At 41.8% G+C, this 21,457-nt stretch overlaps 1 protein-coding gene across 2 annotated transcripts in view; it reads left to right on the forward strand.

The window, feature by feature from the left end:
• The first annotated feature begins 10,015 nt into the window (after positions 1–10,015).
• pak1 (p21 protein (Cdc42/Rac)-activated kinase 1) overlaps positions 10,016–21,457 on the forward strand; it is a 78,949-nt gene continuing 67,507 nt past the window's right edge. For both annotated transcript variants that reach the window (XM_063004411.1, XM_063004412.1), the window contains exon 1: positions 10,016–10,096. The gene's annotated coding sequence lies outside the window, so the exon portion shown is untranslated. The remainder of the gene's footprint in view (positions 10,097–21,457) is intronic.

Raw genomic sequence — 21,457 nt, forward strand, 5'->3', positions numbered from 1 at the left:
AAACTATAAGACAGCCCCGATATTGATATCACTTTTACTGATGGAAGCAGAATGCGTGGATTACAATCGATAAGAACTGCGCAGAAATAAAAATATATATTATAACGGCTCCCTGAGGCGCGACTCGGTTCCTTTTGTTCATTTCAAAGAGCCGTTCAACAGAATCGGATCGTTCGCGAACGACTCATCACTAGTTGCCTCTGTGTTAGAATGTGCACGTGAAAATCAGACTTATTTTAACAAAACAGATGCACTCCTAAAAAGACCTAAAAACAAACCAATGCAAAAACATACACACAGAATAGTGAGTGCAGATTAGAAAAGCCGAATCCCGGACATTTTTGGTGATTTAAAAATCCCGACCGGACGCATTTTTTAGGTTTTAAAAAGAGGACATGTCCGGGAAAAAGAGGACGTATGGTCACCCTATATTAATGCTTCTGTAATGTTTGTCAGTGTTGAAGTGGGTTCGAGTGCAAGGCAGAAACACAGTCTTATTTAATAACTCACTCTCACCTAGCAAAAATCTTGATTTTTAAAATGTAAAAGAAAAATTAAATACCCACAGGCAGGGTGGCTCGGTGGGTAGCACTGTCACCTCACAGCAAGAAGGTCCTGAGTCCGACCCCCAGGTGGGGCGGTCCGGGTCCTTTCTGTGTGGATTTTGCATTTTCTCCCCTTGTCTGCGTGGGGTTTCCTCTGGGTGCTCCGGTTTCCTCCCACAGTCCAAAGACTTGCAAGTGAGGTGAACTGGAGATACAAAATTGTCCATGACTGTGTTTGACATTAAACTTGTGAACTGATGAATCTTGTGTAATGAGTAACTACCGTTCCTGTCATGAATCCTAATGAATGAATTCTAATAAATAAATACCCACAGGACATTTACACTGACACAGTGAGGACATTTAAAACCTCTTACAAACAATTTACCAGCTTCACCACTGATCACCCTAAAGAATTATGCAAATGCTGTGTTTTATGCAAATGAGTTCAAATACTGGGGTGTACTGTAGAAAGTAATGGAGAGTGTGGTAGAATGTTGTAGAAGAGATGTAGGCAAGGTGGACTGAATGGTGCAAAGTGTTATAGTGAGTAATTTGTGATAGAAGGGTATCTGCCAGAGTAAAAGGCAGGTAAGTGGTGGCACTGGCAAAAGACTGAAGGATATATGCTGAAGGTGGCAGAGATAAAGATGCTGTGATTCTCGTTAGGAGTGTTGAGGATGGACAGGATTAGGAACAGTTTAGAGTCAGTTAGACTCGCAAGAATTTCCTTCCATAGGTCAAAAGACATACAGTTAGGCCTACTAAATTGCCCTGCCCTGTGATTGACTGGCGACCTGTACGGTGTATTTACTTTCTTCCACTGAATCAGACCCACCGCGACTCTGACCTCGATAAAGCGGTAGTAGAACAGAGAATCAATGAATGAATGAATTAGTGTTTTTTCTTGCACCTACACCACCCTACATACGGTTTGTGCTAAATGATTAAAAGTGTCCAATCTGGCAACAGAATGTCCCACGTGGAACTTTAAACTCTCGCTTCTGCACAATGAACTAAAACTACAAAACTAAAAAATAATCATTTAATTAGAATGTAATGAACATCTTAAAATCTTTATTTTTACTTAATGTCACTGGATAATATAAAAAAAAGCTTGAAATGTGAATAATGACGTGAAAATTCAAGAGAAAAAAGGACAAAGATTTTTGCTAGTTACAATCCAGGGTGAAATCCTAAGACTTCAGAATTGTGAGGTTGTCTTTAAATTGAGATCAGTTTTTAAATGTAGGGTTCTAGAATTTGTTCATTACAGCTAATAAATGTAATGCAATCAACATTAACAGCTTAACAACTAACTACAACTTCACATGATTAGAATTCAGGGACAGTTAAAGTAAATATTCAGATAGCCTAGAAACCCAAAATTATTATTATTTTGGCTTTTTCTTACAGACCAAAACCCCTGTTGAGCAAGGCAAGGGCGACAGTGGCAAGAAAAAACTCCCTTAAAATTACAGGAAGAAACCTTGAGAGGAACAGTGGTGTATAAAGTACCGGAAGGCCATACTTGAGTAAAAGTACAAGTATCTTACCAGAAATTTACTTAGATAGAAGTAAAAGTCACCTTTTAGAATATTACTTGAGTAAAAGTCTAAAAGTATCTGATGTTTAATGTACTTAAGTATCAAAAGTAATTTGATATTAAATGTACTTAAGTATTAAAAGTAGAAGTAAAAGTAAATGCTGTTAGTATAAATGGAAGCGGTCTTTTTAAATATAAAGATTGTTCTTTTAAGCCTGTAAACCACCTTAACAATTAACCTGTTTTCTTCCTTTCATCTGAACATGATTTGTGCCAATTCATGATCATAATCAACTGTTGATTGTTTATTTGTTTATTAGGATTTTAACGTCATCTTTTACACTTTTGGTTACATTCATGACAGGAAACGGTAATTACTCTTCACACAAGGTTTATCAGTTCACAAGGTTATATCTAGCACAGTCATGGATAATTTATTGTCTCCGATTTACCTCACGTGCATGTCTTTGGACTGTGGGAGGAAACCGGAGCACCCGGAGTAAACCCACGCAGACATGGGGAGAACATGCAAACTCCACACAGAAAGGACCTGGACCGCCCCACCTGGGGATCGAACCCAGGACCTTCTTGCTGTGAGGCAACAGTGCCACCGTGCCGCCCCATCAACTGTTGACATCACCTGTTTAAAATCATGACATTATTTAGTTGTTTTTTTTAACTTATTACTAGCCCTAAATGTTCCTGTTCCAACGTTTTTAGAATGTGAGTTGATGTAAATGTAAGAAACACTGCATCTAGTTTATTTGCATTTTCTATACTGTCCCATTTTTTTATTTGGGTAGTATATTTCAATAACAAAAAAATAATTTTGGCATAATTAATCTAAAGCAAAACTCAAGAGAGTTTAACAAAACGTGTGGCACTTTTATTCCTTTAATGATCTGTTCAACCATTCATTTAAATCAAAATATTTGAGTAAAATAAGCTGTATTTAAATCATCTTTTTTGGGCTGTATCTACTCACTGAATGGCATGTGTTAAACTAAAAAAAATATTGGTATTCTTACTTTAAGAAAACACCATTTCTAACTTCTTATTAAATCATTAATAATAAGTTGGATAAGTTGAGTTCTTGTTGAGATCATTAAAGATGTGCTGCATGTTCCTCAGCACCATGAATCTCTCCTCTGCTGGTCTAATACTGAAGTTATCTGAGGAAATATCTGTCTGTAGGTGAGTTTTTAATATAAAAATAATGAAATTCATGAGTTTTGTAGTCAATGAATTCCAAACAAATGTAATGATTTATGAAACGTTTTATTTGTGGTTTGAATGTAATCGGTAAAAATGGTAGGTAGATATCTGAACAATGTTCATGCTAATAATATAAAAAAAAAAACCCGCTGATGCTGCAGCTTCACTTTGTTAATCATTGTGAACTTACATCAGTGTGTTGGAGCTTCTGAAATCTCCATATTTGCGTGTCTTTGGGTGAACGACGCACTTTTAGAAAACTCCGATAGCTTTTAGAGAACGTTTGCACATGCGCATTAATGTGTTTAACCACCGTGTAACTCACAAGCGCAGGTGCAGTCCGTCACACAGCTCACATCATTTACCTTCATTCTGTAGTAACGAATTTACATACAGCGAATGTAACGGAGTAAAAGTACACAATTTCTTTAGAAGATGTAGTGGAGTAAAAGTGAAAGTTGCTGAAAATTTTTCTACTCCAGTAAAGTACAAGTACTTCAAAAAACTACTTAAGTACAGTAACGAAGTATTATTACTTCGTTACTATACACCACTGGAGAGGAACCAGACTCAGCAGGGACCTCCATCCTCCTCGGGTGGCCTGGAGAATAATTTGAATACATAGGATTTACACAATATCATACACACACAAATTAAAATGAACTAAAAGTTATAACTAGCAAAAATAACTGGAGTCATTATTCAGTCCAGTCTGTGATAAAGTCTGTAGTGAGTTCTTGACATTCTTGGTGCAAACACGCCAGGTACCCGTCACATCTGACAGGAGCAGCATTGTTGGCACGGCAGTCTCGACTTCATTCCTTAACCTCGGGTGGGTAAACAGGTTTCCATCAGAACCACCTCAGGGTAAAACAACAGAAAATGTAGTTAAAACTACATTTAACATTGTGGGACTAATAAAGGATTATCTTATCTTATCTTATCTTAAAAATGTAAAATGTGAATTAAGTAAAATATCAGACAATTATTTTACATTGTTTTCTCAATGCAGAAAATCAAAACAATTGTCTGTTGTAATGACATGTATACGACAGATATGTTCATAGAGATTGGGTTTAAAAATGACACTGTTTTGGGCTAAACTTGTGTGTCGTTATTCATCAGAAAAATTAAAAGCAGTGAATTATTTATTAATTTGGGCAGCTGTAGCTTAGCTGTTAAGGTGCTGGACTAATAATTGAAAGGTCACTGGTTCAAGCCCCACTGCTTCCAGGTTACCACTGTTGGGTCCTTAAGCAAGGCCCTTAACCCCCAGCTGCTTAGACAATATACTGTCACAGTACTGTTAGTCACTTTGGGCAAATGAGTCTGCTAAATGCCAAAAGTGTAAATGTAATTTATCTATAATTGCAGTTTTGTCGTGACTAGGTGTGAGTTTTGTTTGAAAATTTGTTTCAAAATTGTTTGAAAGTGCACAGACAACATAGTAGATTGACATTACGGTTCATCCGAATTGGGTTGAGGTCAGGGCTCTTCAGGCCAGTGGAGTTCCTTCACACCGAATTAGTAAAACCTTGTCTGTAAGGACCTCAGTTTGTTCATAGGGACACTGTCACGCTGGAACAGAAAAGAGCTTTTCTCAAACTGTTGCCACAAGGTTGGAAGCATATGATTTGTTTCATATAAGTAATTGTATACTCCTGAACTCAATAATTAAGAGAGTGTCTAAATACTTTTGGCAATAGTATGTTTTATGTTTACTAACAGCACCAGGGTGGTTGTTGTGTGTAATACTGCAATTTTTCGTATTTCTGTTGTTTTCTCAATGCCGAAATAAAATAACTGTCTGTGGTAATTACATGTGTACTACAGATATTGTTTTCTTTAATGGGGCTAAACTAGGCTAATCTTTATTGAGCAGAAAAACAAAAAACAGTGAATTATTTATTAATTTATCTCCATTTGCAGCTTCGTCCTGACTAGGTGTGAGTGAGCAAAAGCTAAATTGTTTGGAAGTGCACAGACAACATAGTAGATTGACATTATGGTTAATTCAAATAGAGTTTGGGTCAGGGCTCTGTAGGCCACTACATTTACATTTGTATCATTTGATAAACGCTTTTATCCAAAGAGACTTACAATTATGACTGAATTCAAGCAATTGAGGGTTAAGGGCCTTGCTCAGGGACCCAACAGTGGGAACTTGGCAATTGTGAGGCTTGAACCTGCAACCTTAACTGAGTCTCTACACACCAAACTAGTCAAACCATGTCTGGACCTCAATTTAGCTTTGCTCACTCACACCTAGCCCTGATGAAGCTGCAAATGAAGAAAGATACATAAATAATTTACTGCTTTTCATTATCCTGGTGAATAAAGACATGCTCATACAGAAAAGAGCTTTTCTCAAACTGTTGGAAACATATGATTTGTTTCATACAATTGATTGTATACACCTGAAGTGAATAATTTAGAGGGGTGTCCACATACTTTTGGCCACACATTTACATTTACATTTTCGGCATTTAGCAGATGCCTTTATCCAAAGCGACTTACATTACAGATACAGGATACAGTGTGAGCAATTAAGGGTTAAGGGCCTTGCTCAAGGACCCAACAGCAGCAAACTGGCAGCGGTGGGGCTTGAACCAGCGACCTTCTGATTACTATTCCAGTACCTTAACCACTAGGCTACGGCTTGCCCTTAGCCTTGTAGCGTCTGCCACTGGGAGGCCGGAACGGGCTTTACCCAGATAGCCTTGCGGCCGTGGTGTCCAGACTTACCGTAGCCGTGTGGCCCAGTGTTGGGGATGGTGTGGCTACGGTGAGGGCTGGATAAGCAGCTATTTTTCTGTCTGTCTGTTGTGTGAATGTCTATGTGTATGAATGAATGTCTGAAATAACCATCTCGCGGCCCCGACGCCCCTTCCTCCATACTTGCCGGCGCCACATTGGTGTCAGAAGTGAGATCGTGGTGTTTGGGTGGCTCTGATGGCCAGGTGGGCCAATATGCCCGATCTGTCTGAGTGCACTAGCTCAGGTGTTGCTGCAGGGGCATGTGTTACTGGCGGCACTCATCTTTTTGTGCCCTGCCCACTGATCGAGTCAGTGCGGTGTTCCAGTAGGCCAGGTGCAGCAGTGGGTGGAACGGCGGCTCGGCAGTGTAATGGGGTGCGGTGCGGACATGGAGCCACCCAGTGAACGCTGGTGAGTAGGTCACCGGGACGGTTGACCTTTGGGGAGGGGGCTGTGTAGCGACTGCCACTGGGGGGCCGGAACGGGCTTTACCCAGAAAGCCTTGCGGCCGTGGTGTCCAGACTTACCGTAGCCGTGTGGCCCAGTGTTGGGGATGGTGTGGCTACGGTGAGGGCTGGATAAGCAGCTATTTTTCTGTCTGTCTGTTGTGTGAATGTCTATGTGTATGAATGAATGTCTGAAATAACCATCTTGCGGCCCCGACGTCCCTTCCTCCATACTTGCCCGCGCCACAGTATATACTTACTGCACTGAGCTGGTTGTTGTGTGTAATACTGAGATCTTCCTCTAGGTGTCGCCAAGTCTCTGTATTATAGAGCGAGTTATTTTTATTTCATGACAGGCGTGACCAACACCAACCTTTACAGAACATTAGCATTTAGCTTTAGCATAGTTATAACATCCATCATTACAGTACTTGTTAGCATTACGCTAATCTGAAAGACAACTTAGTGGTTAACTAGGTAACTCAGTGGCGAACGTACTGGACTAGTAGTTGGAAGGTCACTACTGTAAGCACCACTACTGCCAGGTTGCCACAATTGGGCCCTTAAGGAAAGCTAATGAACTTCAATTCCTTTCATTTCATTCTCATGTTTTACCACCACTTTATCTGGTGAGAGATCACGGTGTCACGGTGGGTCCGGTTTCCCCGGAAACACTAGGCCTAATGCAGTAACATACCCCAGACAGGGCGCAATCCATTTTGTGGCTTCAGCCATTCTCCATTCCTTAGACATGTCAGCATGTAGATACTTGGTGGGTAGCACTGTTGTCTCACAGCAAGAAGGTCCTGGGAACGATTCCCAGGTGGAGCTGTCCGGGTCCTTTCTGTGTGGAGTTTGCATGTTCTTCACGTGTCTGCGTGGGTTTCCTCCGGGAGGTTTTTTTCCCACAGTCCAAAGACGTGTGAGTGAGGTGAATTGGAGATACAAAATTGTTCATGACTTAAACTTCAATTAATGAATCTTGTGTAACGAGTAAGTACCTGTTTCTGTCGTGAATGTAACCAAAGTGTGTAAATCATGATTAAAATCCTAATAAATAAATAAATGTAGACACCCAACCAGCCGATAGCACCTGCTGAGATTCAAACCCAACCCGGATCTCAGCAGTGGTGGACGACCGCAGCACCACCCAAGTGCCCACCTTGTTTTTTAAGTCGATTTGGATAAATGTATCCACTACATGCCAAAATGTTAATATCATTAACGGCTCAAACAAGAATAATATGCCGCCAGTTCTGCTCATGAAATGTTTCTTTAATTGTATTCATCAGTCTTGTTGCCGTCCATCTACTTTTTCTTTGACCTTTAACGCTTCCAAGAATAACTGGTACAGGACTAGTAACTGGAAGGTTGCTGGTTCGAACCCACTTGCCATGTTGCCACTGTTGGGCCCTTGACCCCTCGAGCCCTTAATCCTCAATTGCTTGGACTGTATACAGAAACAATTGTAAACTGTTTTGAGTAAAAGTGTCTGCTTAATGATGTAAATGTAAATGTTAACTTTGTGGCATTGTTGACTACAGTAACTGTTGGGGATGTATCTGTGCCCATATAAATAGGGATAGTCTGACATCACTCAAGTACATGAAACAGTGGTCTCTTGACCAATTTGAAATTTGGTGACACTTTTCACAGTTAAGCAAGCTTTTGGACGCAGTAAGTCTGAGCTCAAATTAAGTTCATGTTTCTTGTGTGTCAGCCTCTGGGCCAGAATGATGTAAGGCACCATTACCAAACCATTTATTTATTGTCACATTTTATGCAGTAATAATGAATGAATGTTGATATAACATGTTAATTTAATGTAATTTAATTTGCATTAAACTTGTAATAATGACATGTTGTACATGACGTCATGGACGGTAGTAGCGCACACAACAGGTTTATTAATATTCCAGATAAGCTCCGCCTCTTTTCTATACAGCGCGCCAATCAAGCCGGGTTGCCAGATGTTCTCTTTATTTACTTTCAAATTAGTGGCTAATGTATGTATTTTAAGAATAACAAAATACCAAATTCTATTTTTTTTTATAAACATCTATCCTTAAGGTGCACAGGTAAATATTTAGTAGTTTTAAGCATTGCAAAAAAAGTGAAAATAGTTGATTAAGCCCAGCTTCTCTGACCAGTTACATTGTAACCAAGCACCTATGAGACCTTTAATCAACCACAGTCTTTACACACTGTAGTGCTGAACATTCGGTATACCATCTTTGACTCCTCATACCGTATGGATTTTTCATATATGGCCATATCGTAACAGTCAATAAGTTTATATTCTATAAACTTATGACAGTAGAATAAGCCTTTATTGCATTTTCTCCCTTTTTCCCTCAAAATTTCTTTTAAATGCGTCCAATTTTTACCCAATTGCGTTATGCTCCCTCTCTACTGGTGCTGACCTGCACCCCGATTGTGGAGAGCGAACTGACACATGCCCCTCGGACACATGTGCTGTAGCTGACTGCATCTTTTTACCTGCACGAGGCGAGTTCATGTGCAGACCAGCCCTGTGCACGGAGAGCCACACCCTGATCGCATTATTCCTCTACTCTATGCAGGCGCCATCAACCAGCCAGCAGAGGTCGTAGATGCATCAGTTACGAGGTCCCTATCCAGCTCTCTCCTGGATGAACAACAGCCAAACGTTGTTCATATAGCCGCCCAGCCACATGGCAGAGCTGAGATTCGAAATGTCAGCTCTGGTGTGCTAGAGTATTTTACCACTGCGCCACCTGAACGGCCCAAAATTGTGAGAATCTTAAAAAATACTGTTATACAATTTTTTATATCCCTTTTTCTCCCACTTTAGCGCATCCAATTTCTACCCGTCAATCATCTTCTCACTAATGCCTTTCCCTGCTCCTGATTCGGGAGGATGAGGCTGCTCCACGCCCCCTCCGACACGTGCACAGCAATCGAACATCTTATCACCTACACTCCTACACGAGTGTAGCGCGGTACAGCGCTGTGTACGGAGAGCCACACCCTCTACCGCACGCCAGCAAAGGTCGTAATCGCACCAGTCTGAGATAGAGTCCCCATCCGGCTTAATCCCGCCCCTTATCTGAACAACAGGCCAATCGCTGTTCATGTAGCCGCTCAGCCGGCAAGGCAGAGCCGAGATTCGATACGATGTATCCGAGATCTCAGCTCTGGTGAACAGCGTGTGTTTTTACCGCTGCGCCACCTGAGCGGCGTGATACAAATTTTTGATCAGACCGCCCAGCCTGACTGCACACAAATAAAAGCACATTAGACTACCCTGTTAGGTAGCTAGCACGGGTGAAGAAACACGGAACCTCTAGAGCCCGAACTCCCCCCTTATTCCCTGTTAACAGAGAGAGAAAGCCTTGATCCAATCTGGCAACCCAGTATCTGAAGGACCAGATTTGGAAGCAAGACCGAGCGGTGGGAGGGGCGTTGCTACGCAGCAGCAGGGTTGTGTGCGCGAGGGCTAAATGAGAGCGAGCGGTGGTGTGTATGAGAGAGAGATCACGATTAAACCGGGATTATATCGATTACACCGAACCTGAGGAGAATCAACCCACACTCATCTATTACAGGTGAGTGAACGAGTAACCGACTTCATGTTTACGTTGGTTAGGTGGCTTTAATTCACATTGTGTGTGTGTGTGTGTGTGTGTGTGTGTGTGTGTGAGAGAGTCCCGAGGTTCACATTGTGTATAAAGTAACGCTGGTCAGGGTGTGCGCGTGCGTGTGAGGTGTGTGCGCGCGCGTGCCTGTCTGCCTACAAATAATAATAATAATAATAAATATATATAATAATATATAAATCAAGCATGACATGATACGTTGGATTTTTCTGAATTAAATAATTAAAAGGGTGGGGCCAGAATGTTTGATCAGGGGGTGATGTGTTACCCCTGAACTTCATTGGGCCATCCCAGTATTCCTTTATATAGTCCTAATTAATGGTGGGTGAAGCTTTACATTACTGTGACAGTCTACAGTCTGAGCAATTGAGGGTTAAGGGCCTTTCTCAAGGGCCCAACAGCAACAACCTGGCAGCGGCGGGGCTTGAACCAGCGACCTTCTGATTACTGGTCCAGTACCTTAACCACTAGGCTACAACTGCCCTACCTGAAGAGATGGTATGGTATGACATTACAATTCATGATCATCAGTAGGAACAACTTCATCCTATGGCAGTTGGGGCAGTGGTAGCTCAGCAGTTAAAGTACAGGACTAGTATCTGGAGGGTTACTGGTTCAAGCCCCACATCTGCCATGCTGCCACTGTTGGGCCTCTGAGCAAGGCCCTTAACCCTCAACTGCTTCTCAATTGTAAGTCAATTGGATAAAGGCACCTGCTAATTGCTGAAAATGTGAATGAAATGTGAATGTGAATCCTGATCAGGGCTGCAGTGCAAGGTGGTGATAAACGCTGGACAGGTTGCCAATCCACCTACTACGGTGTTTTTGGACGGGAACAAAAACAGCACCTGAGTACCTGCTGTACTCATGAGGGCGTACAGAAAACATGCCAGACTCCATATAGAGAGTGGCCGGGGGTGAGGATTCATGATCAGTAGTAGTCACAACTTCATCCTAGGGCAGTTGTAGACATTTGCAAGCAGCATAAATGATTGATGACAGCAAAATTTTGGGAACTTATGGTTGGATGCCCTATAGGGGCATCACCAAGCAGTCATGTTTACTGGGTGGAAAAGCACCGCACTACATTTACATTTACATTTTCAGCATTTAGCAGACGCTCTTATCCAGAGCGACGTACAGAAGTGCTTCCGTAGTGAACATAACATTACCTTACTCTAGTTTATGTACAACAACAGTCCAAGAACACAAATCTGCTAAAACCTGTTAGAACCAGTTATTTTTTATTTTTTTAATGAAAGTGTGTTAGTAAGTAAGTATAAATCAGCTTAAGTGCTTAGTATAAATGTGGGTTTTTAATAGTTTTTTTAAAGAGAGCAAAAGACTCGTAGACAGACAAAGACGGACAGTAGAGAAGATCCTTGATGCTCGTCTTCCTCTAGTCCTGGGTGGAGGATCAAGTCGAGCGAGACTAGTGGCTCGGAGGTTGCATGGTACAGAGCGGGGTTTGATTAGACCTCGAAGGTAGCTTGGGTCCATTTTTGGCTTTGTAGGCGAGCATCAGTGTTTTAACCTGAATGTGTGCAGCTACATGAAGCCAGTGAAGAGAACGCAGCAGTGGGGCATCTGCACTAGTGCATCTGTACCGTGGCTGTTCCTGTATGTGAAACGAAACGTACGGGAGGTTATTTGGGTCCTTGAGGGACTCTTTCATTCTTTTGTTTGCTCCTGGCTGATTTTGGGCTGATTGCCGGTAATTTGGGTCGGTGTAAGATGTAAGTGCTGCTCATAAGCCTGTCATTACCCTGCTATAAGTCTGCTAGACGAGCGTCGGCTTGCTCTGTCTTTCATGTTTTCGGCTCTAAACACAAAAATCTAACCTGATTAGATGGAGGAGGTTGGATGGAGTCCGGTCTGTCTGGGAGGAACAGTTGGGACTTTATCCAGGTGAGGGTTGTCCAACATGAAGGAAACAAATCTGTTCTCTGGGGTTAATCTGCAAGTCCGTATGCAGCCATTTGTCTATTAAGACACCCTGACTTGTATACAGCATTTGGATACGCACCCCCGCACACCTGCCACGCCCGTTTTTTGTCCCCATTCACTTCCATTCATTTTTTCCAATTTCAAGATATCAACGCTGTTCCAACTCTAAATCGTCCGGCTCGTTGATGACACCCCAACTTGGATGCAGCATTTAGATACGCACCCCCACCCGTTTTTTTGTCCCAATTCCCTTCCATTCATTTTTTAAAATTTCAGTGCCGTTCCAACTCTAAATCGTCCGGCCCATTGATGACACGCACCGCCGCCCACCCACTACACTGCAATCACACTCGCATTTTCCTCAGGAAATGCACCTCTCTACTTATGTGTATGATTGCACTTCTGTTTTATTTAGCACTTCCTATCTGATTTGTTTTTCATGGTTGTGCGGAACTGAATTTTATTTTTGTAAAGGCTGGATGCTCTAAAACAAAGAACCCGATGAGAGTGATAAAATATCAGCCGTCTGTCTGTCATGCCTTAAATTCTGTTTTATCAGTAATAATGATCAGCACTAGCGAATTGCTTCAGTGCACTTTTGTTGAGTTTCTGTTCCTGGAGTGTCCACGGTGCCTGACACGTACAGTACAGTTTACTTTACCATCTGGGTGTGTAGGTGTGTGTGTGTGTAACTGTGATTATCTCTGTTAACATCTTGCTAAAAATAGGACTGCAAATATCACCCAAAATCAGGAACATAGTTGGTGTGCCGTGTTAAAATGCTTTGTGAATATTGATTTTCGTGGAGCTCGTGGTGTGGTGCAGTTTGGAGGAGGGGACGGAGGGGTGTATTAGTGTTTGGTAATTAGGATCCCCATGAGGCACACACCCCACCATATGTTCCTTCAAACCTACGCCTCGTACCACAACTTCCCCCACCCCATCGCACACATCCTCCAGGCGTGCACTTGGCCTGGTCTGAAATAAGCAGGCGAAAGAAGGGTGGAGATCAGAATGAGTGAAAAATGTGAAAAATGTGATTTTTGGATCTAATCGTGCTCAACAGCCTGGATTTGTGCATTATTTTTAGCAATAGGGTCGGATTTGTAAATGATTGCCATGAGTACATCTGTCCCAGTACCTTTGAATATGATGGCAAATTTACCTCGTGGACATACAATACTTCATCTCTATCCAAAAACACTACTCATCCATTGGTCCACTCACACAAGGCGTTCCCCAAGGATCTCTCTTGGGTCCGCTTCTTTTCATAATCGACATGCTTCCTCTTGGTCACGTTATCCGAGGTCACGACCTCAGTTTTCATTGTTATGTTGGTGATTCTGAGATCTTCATCAGTTTTTCCTCTGCTCCGTGTATTCCTCCTTATGCATAATCAGCATGTATCCATGAAATAAAGGGACAAGATGCATTTCAATTTTCCTAAGTTCAACTCTGACAAAACTGGGATCCTTTTAGTTGGTCATAAAAGCCAAATCCACATCCAAAGCCAAATGTTCAGAGTTGACCCACTGCTTAACTTTGAAGCCCAGATGTGCTCCCTCACCAAAATTTCCTTTTTCATCCTCGTTACATCTGAAGACTTCAAAGACTTCTTTTACTCAATGTAAAAAATAAAGAGACTAATTCATGCCTTCTGCATGCACCCATTCATAGGTCTTCCTTTCAAAAGCACCGCTCGGCTACAGTACATTCAAACCTCACACTATGAAATGTTCTCATATCAGCCCCATCGTGTACAAGACTCACTGGTTACTGATTAAGACCCGCATTCAGTACAAAATACTGCTTTTGCTTGAGAAAGGCGTTATATAAATGAAATTTATTATTATTATTATTTAACATTTACATTTTCAGCATTTAGCAGACGCCTTCATCCAAAGCGACTTACAGTACTGTGACAGTATACAGTCTGAGCAATTGAGGGTTAAGGACCTTGCTCAAGGGCCCAACAGCAGCAACCTGGTAGTGGTAAGGCTTGAACCAGCGACCTTCTGATCACTAGTCCAGTCTTAACCACTAGGCTACAGCTTGAAGGTGTGGGTGAAGCAATAACAACAAAAATGGTGCTCTTTTGCACTTACAGACAGCAGTATTATTCCAACTTCTCTCATGCAGGCGGCCAGCCAGCAGATATTGCAATTGCAACAGCAATGAAGAACCCCTTCTACCAACAACCCCGGCACAGCCAGTCGTGTCTGTGTGGGAGTCAGCCAGGTTGACAGCACAGTTGAGATTGTGGGTTAGCACATTAGACCGCAGCTCCCCCTGAGTGCCATGTCTGCGTATCTTTAATATGCTTTTAACATGAGCCAGTTTGGCTGGAGGTGAATCGTTTTGAGAGGCTAGTACTCCAGACTAGGGCTGTCGCAGTGACAGAATTTCCCCTTGCGGTATTCAGCCTGTCTCAATATCGCGGTATGCGGTTATATCGCCATTTTTTTGTTGTTTTTGAAAATTACTTAATTGATCTGGATTTTAGAGCTATATAAACAAGCTTTATTGTTAGGCTATGATTCGATATATTATTGCTTTATAATGACAAAGATGAGACGGCTTTAAGACCAATGAAATGCGTGTTTAGGCTATTGTTAAATACAGAACAGAGCAGGGATGCGCGTCTTTTCTCTATTAAAAAAAGGTTTAAATAAGCTTCTAGCCTAGGCTAGATATACAGTGTGAAACAAAAAAAAAGTGTTTGGGCTAAATATTTTAAATGCACATCTAATCAAAATATGGTAAAAAAATAGAATAAAGAATAAAGTCTGTAAGAGTTTAAACCTGCGTTATCATGCGCGCTAGACGAACCAACATGTTCATCTGATGTGGTTTAGAGAGGATCTGAGTGGGGTAGTGATGTTCCCCTCAGTACTAAAACCCTCTCTGATGGTGCTCGTTGCATTAATACACTAGATGTACTGAACCTGCATGCGACTTTAGAGATCAGAGAAAGTCTAGCCTGGTTATCGCGCCACTATTAACCATCTATTTAGTAGGTGTAATTAACATAACAATATATACTACATTTCAAGTTATTATTCGTTTCAATACATTTTTATTCAACGAAAAAATACATTTAAATCATTCCAGCAAGCCAGCAAGAGAGAATCTGCAGGCTGCACTGCCATATTAACCGTCATTAAGTGTTTTAGTTCGCCGAGGCTGTTTGAATATAGTCTAAATTACAAGTATTTATTGAGTGTGAACTCAATTTAATCATTAATAAACTTGCCTATAATTCCTGTTGCGATTGTTTACATTTTAAAACACAAAGCCTGACACTCAGCAGCAACGGATGAGAACAGGTTGCGGGAAAATGTCGCTCCTAGCTCATTTTCATTATGAATTTATTTAACATTTATTACGCACGAATGTAAGCGTATAAAACAAGATGGACCTGCAACAATAAAAAAAAGGAGAAGAAAGAAAGAAAAAACGTGAATATCGCGGTGTTGCGGTTGTCCAGCATGCCCTGCGGTTGGCTGGTCTATACCGCGATATTTCAAAATTGCGGTTAGCGCGACAGCCCTACTCCAGACGCTGCTTTTGGAAGGTAAGTGACCTCTAGGAGTCCAGCGTGACGGATGGATGGATCCGACTCTTTTGTCAGTAGTCTGAACATTATTTGTTTTAATTGAGTTCCTGTTCCATCAGGGTTTTACTAAATTTCGTCAGTATTTCTTTTCCTTAATATACCTCACTTGACTTAAATATTTCTCTCAGCAGACCTCAGCCTGGCCTGAGATTTTCTGGTACTGTAAATAAATAATGGCGTATAGTCTCTGAAAGAAAGTGAACCCGTAGTGTTAAGAAAATCCGAACCCCCGGGCTCGGGTCAGTGATTTGTGAAGGCACAATGTTGTACGTTTTCCTTGACATGTCCCCACTGAGCTGTGTTTTCACAGTGCACTGGGCGCTTGGTAAGCTTTATAAACAGAGTTAGTGTTTGTGGAAAGGTCAGAGCTGTGAATACTTTTAAGGTTTGAAAGTAACACCCATGCTGAGGGCACTTTTTGTGCAACTGGTGTACATACATCTTCTGTCCTCGAGGTGTACATTCTTGACAGGGCACCAGATCTTTTCAGAGAGACTAAGGCATTCTCCTACTTACACCTGTGGTCATTTATAGCTTTTAATTTACCTGCATGTTTTTGGCAGGTGGAGAGCTGGAGTACCCAATAGAAACCCACAAATTCAAGCTGTTCAAATTCACCTTCATGTTTCTTTAGTAATGGCTAGAATGATAAATCTCTATTACAGTAACCCACCACCATTGAGATCCAGGTTCGAATCTCAGCGGTGCTGTCGTCTGGCCAGGCATCTACACAGGCATGATTGGCTATGCCTGAGTAGGGGATGACCAAAGCCCTGTGATGAATTGGCTCCCTCAGGGTATTTCTGACTTACACTTAGTGTTTCCCAGTGACCCTGACCAGGATAAAGCAGAGCAGGGCAAATTTTATTTGAGAGTCCGATCACACTATACTCTCTGTTTTCTGACACCCCATTAGACCTTGCCTTCATCAGACATGCCCAGTCTGTAGATAGCCTGGCCTGTTACCACTTCTGAGACTTGAACCCAAGACTGACTGGCTCAAACTGCCTGGCCCAGACCGCTGCTCCATCTGAGCACCACAAAGTTCATCATGTTTAATTGAGGAAGCACTTTGTGCAGCCGTTCACTTTATTATTCTACCAATCCTAACTCACTCAACTGTAATCTAGGGTTTAATCTCAGGCTTAGCAAAATAGGCTGATGTTCAAACCAGGGACGTATCAAACCTCAGATCAATATCTGTTAGTGATACTGATCCAATTCTGATCCAATTCTGAACCACGCTGATTTTGGAAGCAAGTTACAACAGCGACTTTCTTCATGATCGTTTCTTTCCTGCGTGCATGTGAATGATCTGTATCGAGTCAGTCTGCACCAGACTTCTTCACTGTGTGAAATATGTCAGTAGGCTGAGCAGGAAATAAAACAAATCAATCCTAAATACTGACTGTATCAGTACATCAGAATCAGCTTTACTGGCCACTCTACTGGCCACTCTACATGTGCTAAGCAAGAAAATAGATTAGATGTTAGATGTACAAAAAAACCCCAAATAAAATAGTGTAAAATAAATAACAATTAAGAATAAAAAACCCATTGTAATAGAATTTAAAAAATAGTGTACATAAGATCAGCACATTATGTATTGCTGCCACTGTTGGGCCCCTCAGCAAGGCCCCCAACCCTCAATGGTAGTCATACCTGTAATTCATTTTGGATAAAAACGTCTGCTAAATGCTGCAAATGTAAATGAGTAATGCAAACGTAATTATTTGTTTCTGTAATTGTGTGTTTCTGTTTAATTAAATAAAATACTTATATATTACTCACTCACTTTCTTAACCACTTATCCAATTAGGGTCGCGGGGGGTGCTGTAGCCTACCCCAGCTTTATCAATGGGCGCAAGGCACACAGTAACACCCTGGATGGGGCGCCAGTCCACCGCTGGGCAGACACACATATACACACACACACACACACACACACACCCACATACACACACCCATTCACCTATAGAGCAATTCAGTGTCTCCAATTAACCTGACTGCATGTTTTTGGACTGTGGGAGGAAACCGGAGCTCCCGGAGGAAACCCATGTGGACACGGGGAGAACATGCAAACTCCGCACAGAAAGGACCCGGACCGCCCCGCCTGGGGATCGAACCCAGGACCTTCTTGCTGTGAGGCGACAGTGCTTCCCACCGAGCCACCGTGCCACCCTACTTATATGTTAGTTTATTATAAATGATTATAAATTACATATTATTTTTCTGAGATTTTGCCAGTCTTGTTATCTCACAGTTTTCTGTAATGACAAGTAAAGGAATGAAAATGAGTGAACATCTTAGTTTAGTTTACTGAATCTTCTGCCATTTCTGAGGGCAGCAATTTAAAGAGCAAATAGCTCGGGTACAAACTGACCACTCATCTTCTCTTCAATCATGATTGTTCCAAAGACGTCTTTGAAGTAATTATTCTGTTTGAAATGACCCTATAAATGGCTGTTATTAGTGTCTCGCTTTAAGTCCCCTTAATTGTTGGGTTTGAACTACGTTGCATGTTTCGTGCTGCTCTACCGATGCTATCGTTAGACAAAGAAGTGACTTGATTGTGTAAAATACATGAATGCATTTAAACCAAAGCAAATGCAACAATCAACCCACCGTTAACAGTCACATTATTTTCACTTTGTTAAGACACCCCGTCCTATTGTTGAATTTGTGTATTTCTACAACAACAGTTACTAACAGTTGGAATAAATCAGTTTATGGAAGGACCTTACCTGTTTCAGCAGGGCGGCACGGTGGCTAAGTGGTTAACACTGTCGCCTCACAGCAAGAAGGTCCTGGGTTCGATCCCCAGGTGGCACAGTCCGGGTCCTTTCTGTGTGGAGTTTGCATTTGCATGTTCTCCCCCAGTCTGTGTGGGTTTCTTCCGGGTGCTCAGTTTTCCTTCCACAGTCCAAAGACGTGCAAGTGAGCTGAATTGGAGACACAAAATTGTCCATGACTGTGCTCGATATAACCTTGTGAACTGATGAATCTTGTGTAATGAGTAACTACCGTTCCTGTCATGAATGTAACCAAAGTGTAAAACAGGACGTTAAAATCCTAATACATTTACATTTTAGGCATTTAGCAGACGCTTTTATCCAAAGCAACTTACAGTCTAAGCAATTGAGCAATTGTTTTTTTTTTAGGGCCTCGCTCAAGGGCCCAACAGTGGCAACCTGGCAGTGGTGGGGTTTGAACCAGGAACCTTCTGATCACTAGTCCAGTACCTTAAACACTAGGCTACAACTGCCAGAAGGGGATGACCAAAGCTCTGCGATAGATTGGCACCCTCAGGGTATTTTTGACATGCTATTAGACCTTCCCTCCATCAGACATGCCCAGCTAAACAAATAAACAAGCAAACCTGTTTCAGCATCAATGTGCCCCTGTGCACAAAGCAAGATATATAAAGACATTATAAAAAGCCTCTTTAAACATCTCTGGAGTGAACTGGAACAGCTTTCAAGAGGCTTTCTTGACATTAGTGCCCAGCCATACAAATGCTCTTTTGACCGAATAGGCACAAATTCCTACAGACATAGGTCACTCTATATCAATACCATTAGTTTTTTTAACGGGATGTCCTACAAGCTCATGGTCAGGTGTCCTAATACTTTTGGTCATATAGTGTATCTATACACGAGCCAGTTTGCTTTTCCTGGGTGAGTTTTTGTACTTTGTGTTTCTCTATATATCTGCCCTGATTTTTTTTTTTTTTTATGGCCCTGTTTGCTGAGATCATTACGCGACACCCATCGTCCCACATCAGCATCTTCATCTCCAACCCAACGTCCATATTCACATAAAAAAAACAAAAGCCTCTTATTCCCCCCTCTGAAATGTCAGCTCCATCTACTCTTCCTCACTCATCTAAACTTAAATCAACCAAGTCTGTGTCCTGCTCATTTCATTTGCTTGGAGTGCAGTGTAGTCTCATGAGTAAAAACCTGACTAGTCAGTAAAAATAATCCATGCTTTATGATCCAAATAGCAGAACAGCTTGTTTTTACTAGAATTTAAGACATTTCAGGGTGCACAGGTGAAGCACACCACTGCAGAGCTGAATGTCAGCAGTGCCACCGACCTGCCCAGGCATCTAACACACAGTTGTGCGTGCCTGAGGAAGGGATGGATGGTTGGATGAACTGTCTCCTTGCTGCCGCTGCAGTATGCCACCTCTGGGACTGGTCTGTGCATCTGCACAAGTGTATGTGTGTTCTGAAGGCCGTGTTTATTCATATGAAACATAGCTTGGAATCCCACGACTGACAGGTGTGAATGTGCTTGTGATAGTCTAGGCTCTCTTTGGACAGAACTGGGCTGGTGCAAGTGCTAAAGGATTGCAGTGCACAACAGGAAATTGGAAACGACTACAATGCTAATGGGAAAAACAAACAAAAAAAAAAAAAAATAGTGGAGAAATGTAAACAAACAAGCTGCTCCAACAGGTCGAAACTAGTTAGTTTATGGTAAACCCTGCAGGTTAACTAAATTATTGTTATTTTTTAAATCTTGTTTATATTGTTATTTCAGAAAACTGTTTTTTGCAGTCGTGAAGGTTCAGATCATGAAACTGTAAATTTCAGCAGTGCCACCGACCTGGCCGGCCTTCAGTTTGGTGTGCCTGAGGGAGGGAGGGAGGGATGGATGGTTGGATGAACTGTCTCCTTGCTGCCGCTGCGATATGCCACCTCTACTACTGGTCTGTGCATGTGCGTGTATGAATGTGTGTATGTGTTTAATCATATGAAGCATAGCTTGGAATCCCACGACTGGCAGGTGAAAAGAAGTGGCTGGCTGCTGTGCTTGTGTTTGTGATAGTCTAGGCTCTCTTTGGACAGAATGAGGCTGGTGCAAGTGGCAAATCATTGCAGTGCTCAACAGGAACAACTAAAATGCTGAAGGAGAAAACAAACTAACTAAAAATGGTGAAGAAATGTAAACAAACAAGCTGCTCCAACAGGTAAAAACTAGTTAGTTTATGGTAAAGCCTGCAGATTAAATGAATTATTACTATTTTTTAATGTTGTTATTTTGTCATCATTTCAGAAAATGTTTCTTTTAGTCATGGAGCCTCAACAAATCATAAAAATGTGACTTGTGTGACCTGTTTTTATTGTTTCTGCAGTTTCAGGTGTATAAAGTTCAGATCATGTGATGAGTTCAGGATGGTTACTGTTGTTACGGTCGCTAATAAAGAGCTATAAAGATTAGATCACAATCTCATCTTGGTGGTAATTAAAACGTTCAAGCGCTTATATCCACTGATCAGCCATAACATTAAAACCACCTCCTTGTTTCTACACTCACTGTCCATTTTATCAGCTCCATTTACCATATAGAAGCACTTTGTAGTTCTACAATTACTGACTGTAGTCCATCTGTTTCTCTGCATGCTTTGTTAGCCTGCTTTCATGCTGTTCTTCAATGGTCAGGACCCCCACAGGACCACCACAGAGCAGGTATTATTTAGGTGGTGGATCATTCTCAGCACTGCAGTGACACTGACATGGTGGTGGTGTGTTAGTGTGTGTTGTGTGTGTTTTTAAATACCATGTCCACTCACTGTTCACTCTATTAGACACTCCTACCTAGTCGGTTCACCTTGTAGATGTAAAGTCAGAGACGATCGCTCATCTATTGCTGCTGTTTGAGTCGGTCATCTTCTAGACCTTCATCAGTGGTCATAGGACGCTGCCCACGGGGCACTGTTGGCTGGATGTTTTTGGTTG

This window comes from Trichomycterus rosablanca, chromosome 11 (assembly GCF_030014385.1).
Source record: "Trichomycterus rosablanca isolate fTriRos1 chromosome 11, fTriRos1.hap1, whole genome shotgun sequence".
Classification (NCBI taxonomy): domain Eukaryota; kingdom Metazoa; phylum Chordata; class Actinopteri; order Siluriformes; family Trichomycteridae; genus Trichomycterus; species Trichomycterus rosablanca.